The sequence below is a fragment of the Saimiri boliviensis genome, chromosome 13 (genome assembly GCF_048565385.1).
Source record: "Saimiri boliviensis isolate mSaiBol1 chromosome 13, mSaiBol1.pri, whole genome shotgun sequence".
Taxonomy (NCBI): domain Eukaryota; kingdom Metazoa; phylum Chordata; class Mammalia; order Primates; family Cebidae; genus Saimiri; species Saimiri boliviensis.
In genome coordinates, this window is record NC_133461.1 from 37,453,302 (window position 1) to 37,460,885 (window position 7,584).

Here is a 7,584-nt window from a genome sequence, read left to right on the forward strand (position 1 = left end):
TTCACAAAAAAACAGAATTGCATAATGACACATTTCTATGAACGCATCACTATTGTTAAGCTTCATCATTGACCTTAAGAGTATAATACATACTTTGTAGAATTGTGTAGAGTTTTAGAAACAAGCTAAATTTTTGTAATGATAATATTTAGTTTATAAACTAGGCACAGTAAGAGATTAATAACAATGCTCAAGAATATACAGAGTCATTGTAACAATATGCTAGCATTACTACAGTTGCACTTTGTGGCCACTGTTAAGTAAAATAAAGTTGACATACACAAGCACTGTGGTAGTGTGACAGTCAATCTAATAATAGAGATGACTGCTAAGTGATTCATGGGTAGGGCATGTGCACAGAGCAGATAAAATGGACAAAGAGCTCACATCCCAAGCGGCACAGAACAGGACATGGTGAGATTTCATCACACTACTTAGAATAACACACAGTTTAAAACTTGTGAATTGTTTAACTCTAGAATTTTCCAGTTTTAATGGAAATTAAATATTCTAATTCTAAAATATTTTTAGACTGCAGTTGACCGTGGGTAACCGACATCACAGAAAGGAGAATCATAGATAAAGAGGGACTACTGTAGTAGCTACTCACACATGTTTACTAAATTAATGACCCTATTTGGGGAGAATATTAAGGACTGTGTTATTTGAAATGAGAGATAAGAAAAATTAGGACAAAGCCATAAAGTTTGTAATTAGCTAATTAGCACAGAAAACAGGTTTTTGTGACATTTATATTTATGCCAAGACCAGTGAATCAAATTGCTTTGTATTGATATGTAGCATACCTAGTTCCTCAGTTCCCAGAGTTTGCTTTTCAAAAGAAACTGATCAGTTTTCTGTTCAGGGAAACCTAAAAAATTCAGGGAAGCTTATCCTCAGGGTACTTTTAAAAGGTAAGGAACCTACAGTGTTAGCCGATGTTTTACACTGCTCAGATATATCCAGTTACAATTGGCTTTATGATGTAACATTAAGCAGAGATTTCAAGATTGCTTCTAGTCCAGGAGGAGCAGATACTTGTGACTCAGGAGTCTTTTTACTTCTGCTGACTTGTACATGCTGCCTTATCTGCCTACATAGCATTTGCCCAGACTTAGGATTGAAACCGAAGACACATCTGGTCTCCTAAGGGATTCAGAATTTGGGGGTGTAGCATTGATATTTTTAGTTCTTAACATACCAATTTTCCTTGTCAGCCAGACTTTTATGTGGATACATTCTTAACCCATCTGATATGAACTAGGAAACTAAAATAAAAGCTCTCATTCAAGAAGCAGACATACTGACAAAGAAGGCTGTCGTGAATGTGCATTTCTTAAAATACTTGCTATAATTCCCTGAAGTCCTATAACCTTCCCTGACATCAGTGAAAATTATTAGTTTTGTTCTTTGCTGTCATGTATCATGGTTACCTGTAATTGAAATGAAGGTGTTCCGAATAGCACAATCAGGTAAGAATCTTGCCAAGTGCCTCATTTGGATAATGTATAGCAGGATTCGAAGCTGATGAGTTTAGAGCCCATGAGTCCCTGGAGTCCTTAATCTTTGATCATATTTTGTGGTGGGACAGCACTTGATGAGACTGGAGTTTAAAGATAACTGCTCCCTGTAAATGTATTTATCAAATACCAATGATCTCAGCAAAGTGATTTGATATGGGGATTACTGATCACTGGAAATGAACCATAAGGAGTATCTTAATTTGAAGTAAGGACAGATTTGATACTTTTAAATAAATTCCTGATATTGAATAAAACGTACTACAACTCTCAGTTTAAATGACTTTTTTTTTTTTTCATCAGAGACAAATAGGAAGTGGGAAAATAGCTAAAAAGAAATAAGAAATTGCCATCTTTGGAGAAAATTATGCTAAGAAGTGACTTGAAAATGAAAACAACAGCAACAACAATAAAGTAAGTTGAGGTGATGTCCAGGACACATTCTGTTGCAGAACTTTTCTCCTTAGTTATAGCTAAAACCCAGGTTCTTGTCACACAATCAAGAAAGTTTAGGCATGCAGACATGTTGAAGAATGAGCAGAGGAGAGTTTTATTGGGCGAGAAAGAAAAAAAAATTCTCAGAAAAGTGAAATAGAGTCCTGCTAACAGACCCCTAACCTCACAGATGAATCCCAGGCCACCACACAGGAACGGAAGAGAGCAGCCTCCTCCCTTGCATCAGGTGTTAATTCCTGTGGCTCCGCCCACTCCCCCTCCCACCCCCCACCCAGTGCACATGTTAGGCTCCAGTTTACTGTGGGCATGCCCTGACCACCCCTGGATAGGCTCCCTCATCTGCGCAAAAGAATCTGATATAAACACTTAAGTGGTGGGTCAGAGATTCTCTGAAGATGCCTTTTTATCTGCTTAGGCATTTGACTGCCTCAATTCTAGACTATTGCTTCTTATGCTAGGCTAGGGGTATTCAAAGTGGAATATCCCTATCCTAGGAAACATGCAAGACAACCCACTAGGTTATGAAAATAAATAACTAAAACTTGTAAGTTTCTTTTATATCTTGCCTTTTTAAATTGTATATTTTTTGGCATCTGTTTGATAATATATATAATACCACAGGACTTGTGTAAATATGTGCCTAAATAAATATACCTATATCTGTAGATATATATTGCAATTTTTTTCTAACTTAGAAAAGTGTATGATGATAAAATTTTGGAGAACACTGTCAGACCAGCTCCACATGATTTGTTATACTGTGTGACTGTTCTTAATGGGAACACGAGAACACTTTCTAAATATTCATGTTTTCTACATATGTAGATTTTTACCATCCATGGACAAACCAGAACATTTTCTAAATCTGTGAAGTTAGCCTGTATTATTTATTGGAATTACATAACTTGGATATGGTTGCTAAACCCTGAAAAGTAATACTTCCATTATTTATTATATTTCTTAAATTTCAAAATTTAGTGCATAGGAATATTTCCTCTCAATCTAGTATTCTGGTTTGACTCACTATTCCAGATTCTTTTGTCTATTAATTTGGTAATTATGAACTATGAAATAAACAGTTTTAACATATAGGTCCCGTAATGCTTTGCAATGTCACAGATACATATGTATGTGTGTGTGTGTGTGTGTGTGTGTGTGTGTGTGTGTAGCAGTGGCTTCACAGTGTATGTCACCATCCATATTAAATAATGTTATGGTTTGAATTTTGCTTGCTTCAAAATTCATGTTGAAATATAATTCCCAATGTCACAGTACTAAGAGGAGGGGCCTTTGTGTAGTGATTGGTTCATAAGGGCTCTGTCCTCATTAATAGATTTTTCCTTTCATAGATTAATAGATTGATTCAATGAATTTAATTTATTTAATGAATTAATGAATTAATGGGTTAGTGGATTATTACAAGAGTGGGTTTGTTGTTATCATAATGCTTTTGTTATGAAAGCCAGTATATCCCTCTTGCCCTCTGTACTCATGACCTCTTGCCATGTTATGATACAGAATGAGGCCCTCACCAGAAGACACGCAGATGTGACTGCTTGATCTTAGACTTCCCAACCTACAGGATTATAAGAAATAAACCTACTTTCTCTATAAATCAGACTTTCTACCATAACAACAGTAAACAGGCTAAGACAGATAGTAGGTCATTTATTTATTTAAAAATATTTGTGGAGTGTCTGGTCTGTTCTGAAAATGTACTAAGATGTGATTTTGGGCTTCCTTATTAGGGAGACACATAACTTGAATATCAACTGAGGACTATGAAACAGTTTTAAAGAGTAAAGTTTGATTTAGTTTAGAGAGCAAAGATTTCTTAAAGAAAGTCATTTGCAAACTAACAAGATGAATATGATGCTCAAAATAATAATGCATGATGGAGATAAATAAAATAAAATTTATATATTATTATGGAATACTTATGGTTATCAGTCACTCTACTGAACACTTTATGTAAATTAATTTAATGGATAATTACAATAAACCTAAGAACTAGTTATTATTATGAACCCTATATTTTAAGTGAAGAGATTAAAGAACAAAACTGTAATAATTTGTCCATAGTTGTATATTTACAAAGTAGTGAAACTATAATTTGTGTACTCTCAACCTGACTCCAGGCAAAATTTGTAACTGCTATAATAGTTATACTATTAAATAAAACTAAAAGAGGATGGGAATAAGGCTGAAGGCAGGTATTGCAAGCATCAAGATCAAAATGTAAAAGTTTTGAATCATAAAGAACAGGGCATATGTGATTATAACTTAAAAGAAGAATACATGGTCTGAAATACTGAGAAAATGTTAAAGTGAGATGTATGAAGTAGACAGTGGATTAAGCTGTAGTACATGTTAAGGACATCCATTTGTATCATAAAGGCAATAGGTAGCTATTTAAGGGTTTGATGTTTGAATATATATGGTGTATAAATGTGTGTGTATATGCAATGGGAGCAAGTATTCAGAAGATTATTTGATCTCCATATTGGAAATAGATTGCCTGAGGCCAAAAGTGGAGATGGACCAATGCCAACTAGGCTATTGCAGCAGTCTTAGAAATAGATTTTGGTGATATAAAACAGGGTAGTGATGATGAAGATAAAGAAAGAGGATCAGTTTCTACATTTTTTTCAGGATGTAAAATCAAATGGACCACTGATATACTGGATATGAGAGACGGGGAAAATAAAGATGTCAAAGAAAACCTTAAAGTGTCTGCTTTATGTAAATGGATAGACTGTTACTCCATCACCAAGCTTAAAGAATACATGAAGAATAACAGGCCAAAAGCAGCCATGAGAGACACAAGAAAAGGCACTAGACTGAGCCATGAGGAATTCCAACTCCCTGGTTGAGAAGTAGAGAAGAAGACTTTGTGGGACTGAGAAGCAATGTTCAGGAATGTCACAAGAAAATTAGACTGTAATCAATGAAAGTTAAGAGGAGAAAGTGTTTTAAGAGTAAGGAAGAGGTCAATACTCAATTGATTGGATGATGCTCAGAAGTCAAGAAATATGGCAAATAGACCCCAGGTTTAATGTCATAGACATTCTCATAAAACGTGCAGCCTGACTAATGTGTAAAATGTTCTAACTTAGACTCAGGACTAATAGGTGTGCAATTTATAATCTAAAACCTTTAACTTATTTGCCTGTAAAATGAACAAGAATTAAGAAAAAGGATAACCAGAATAAATAATCTGCGAAGTTCTTCCCAGTTTTTAAATTCTGAGACATCAGAATGATTGGACTTCAGAAGAGATACTTACATAAAAATAAAAGTAATAATTGATGTAATGAGGGTTGTACTGATTTTATCCATGGAAATTATTTATAGTGAGAGAAGGAGAGGACAAAAGTAATAGTATTGTTCGTTCTTTGTATCTGTGGGTTCTGCATTTGTGGATCCAACCAAGTCGGGATAAAAAATCCACAAAAAAATAATAAGACAACAATGAAAAATATAAATTTTACAAACATAGTACATAACTATTTACATAACATTTACATTACATTAGATATTATAAATAATCTAGAGAAGATTTAAAGTATATGGGAGTATATACCTAGGTTATATGCAAATATCACGCCCTTTTGTATAATAACCATAGATTTTAATTTTATCCACAGAGGTCCCAGATGGAACCAATTCCCCTCCAACTGAGGGAGGACTGCATTATAATATTCAGACAATAAGCAGAGGGGTACAAAATGAAGGAAACAAAAGCAAGAGCCACAAAAATGGAAGGAAAATTTAAGTTTGGAGACATCAATGCCAAAAAGACAAAAATCTTTTAAGGAAAAAGGAGTCTTAAACAATGTTAAATCCTGCAAACAAGACAATGAAGATTGAATTTTTAAAAAATGAAGCCACCAAAAGACTTTGTGAATTTCGGTGCTGCTGTGTTCGCAGATGCTACGTCGTTTTGCCTCAAGTCATAAATAAAATGAACACTACGCAAAAATCAAAGGCACCGTGTCAGGAAACTTGCCTGTTAGGTTATTTTAGACACTTTAGTACTGACGGTAGAGGTGCCTGTAGATAAGAAGCTAAAAGTAACACGTGTGGCTCATCAAAGAAGGAGTTATCTGAAGAAGAGTTAACTTCTTCAGGAAGAAATTTCTCTTCTCTGCACCAAAAAGGGAAAGTTGCGTGTTTGGATAAATTATATTGTAATAACTGACTGGCTTGAATATTAGAACAGTTTTATTTTGTTCTTGGTTTGATTGGAAAGCAATATTCTTTTGAATTGCCGCAATAGCTCATTTCCATGAGAGACTCTGCCTGAGAAGTCACAGAGCATCAAGGAGAAAGGGTGAAGGCCAACAGGAAGGTACAGACATATATGTGCACACACACACACACACACACACACACAAATACATTCACACAGATGGCAGGTAAAATCTTTTTACATAAACAAATACATGTTTGACCCACAGTTCTACACATTTCTGAGCACAGTGCTAAGTGATGAAAATACAAACAAAATGATTCAAGTATCCAAAGACAGTACACGGGTGCCCCTAACTGCAAGACAGTCCATCTACTCAGTTCAAAAACAAAAGCAAAACATTAACCTAGGTGTCTGGCAACATACAGACAAAGCAGATTGACAAACCTAGACATTCTATTTTACAGTTGATGGGGTGGTTGTCCTGTAGATGCAGATGAAAAGATTCATTTTATTAAACCAAGATTTCTTCCCAACCCCTATTACAAAAATCTCCACATTTTTATTTTATTTTTGTTCTAAAACCTCCATAAAAGACCAATTTATCAACTCCTCAAGTAAGGTGGTAGAAGCCATAAGGAAAGAGAATGCTTTTTGTTTCTTGGCATAAGTACCCTTTTGAATTCACTACAGTTTGTGAGCACGCTTACAGCATTTTCAATATAACATTAGAGTGTGAAAGAGAAAAGGCAGCGATCACCCTGAGAAAAATGCTATTGAGAATAACTGGAAAAAAGTCATCTTCTTCATGGTAAGATTCACAAAGTAATTCCATGGCAGAAAAGTCAAGGTAAATATTTACTCCAAGTTCCTTCGAACCGGCAGGAGGCTAAAACCTTCAGTGTTTCTGTTTTAATATTTATCTCGCACTTTTGTAAATTAGTTTCATGACCATCATTTCCCAAAAGGTCAGTATTTGAGAAAATTGCTACATTGGGACCACACTCTGATGCTGAAAAGAAACAAAACTTTTTTTCTTTCTTTTTTTTTTTTTTTTTTTTTTTTTTTTCACAATAAAGAGAAAAAAAAATCCCCATTAGTCCTTTGGCATGGAAGAGACCCCAACTTTTCTGCTTATGTCCTAAATTCCTCACCCAAAGCTGTGGTAACTTGCACCATATGGGAAAAATAGAAGCTACTTAGCTATTTAGTTTGCAAAGAAGATAGAAGGCAATCTTTGAGGACAGGTTCAGAATGAAAGTACTATGGCTAGACCACTGAAAAAGCAAACTTGAATACTGCAAAACGCTGTGATTTTTCAGGATCTGACAGCATAAAGCTCCTGCAAGTGTTTAATTTCTCTTTCAGGCAAGGGTGCAAAGAAATTATACTCTTTTTAAAAAGTGTTTTTTGGTT

General features: G+C 34.8%; 1 long non-coding RNA gene across 1 annotated transcript; it reads left to right on the forward strand.

The window, feature by feature from the left end:
* Positions 1 to 366: 366 nt before the first annotated feature.
* On the forward strand, positions 367 to 7,234 carry LOC141580933 (uncharacterized). Its single transcript, XR_012513357.1, has 3 exons — positions 367 to 414; positions 1,824 to 1,934; positions 5,624 to 7,234. It is a non-coding gene; the product is annotated as an uncharacterized LOC141580933 (long non-coding RNA).
* Positions 7,235 to 7,584: the final 350 nt, after the last annotated feature.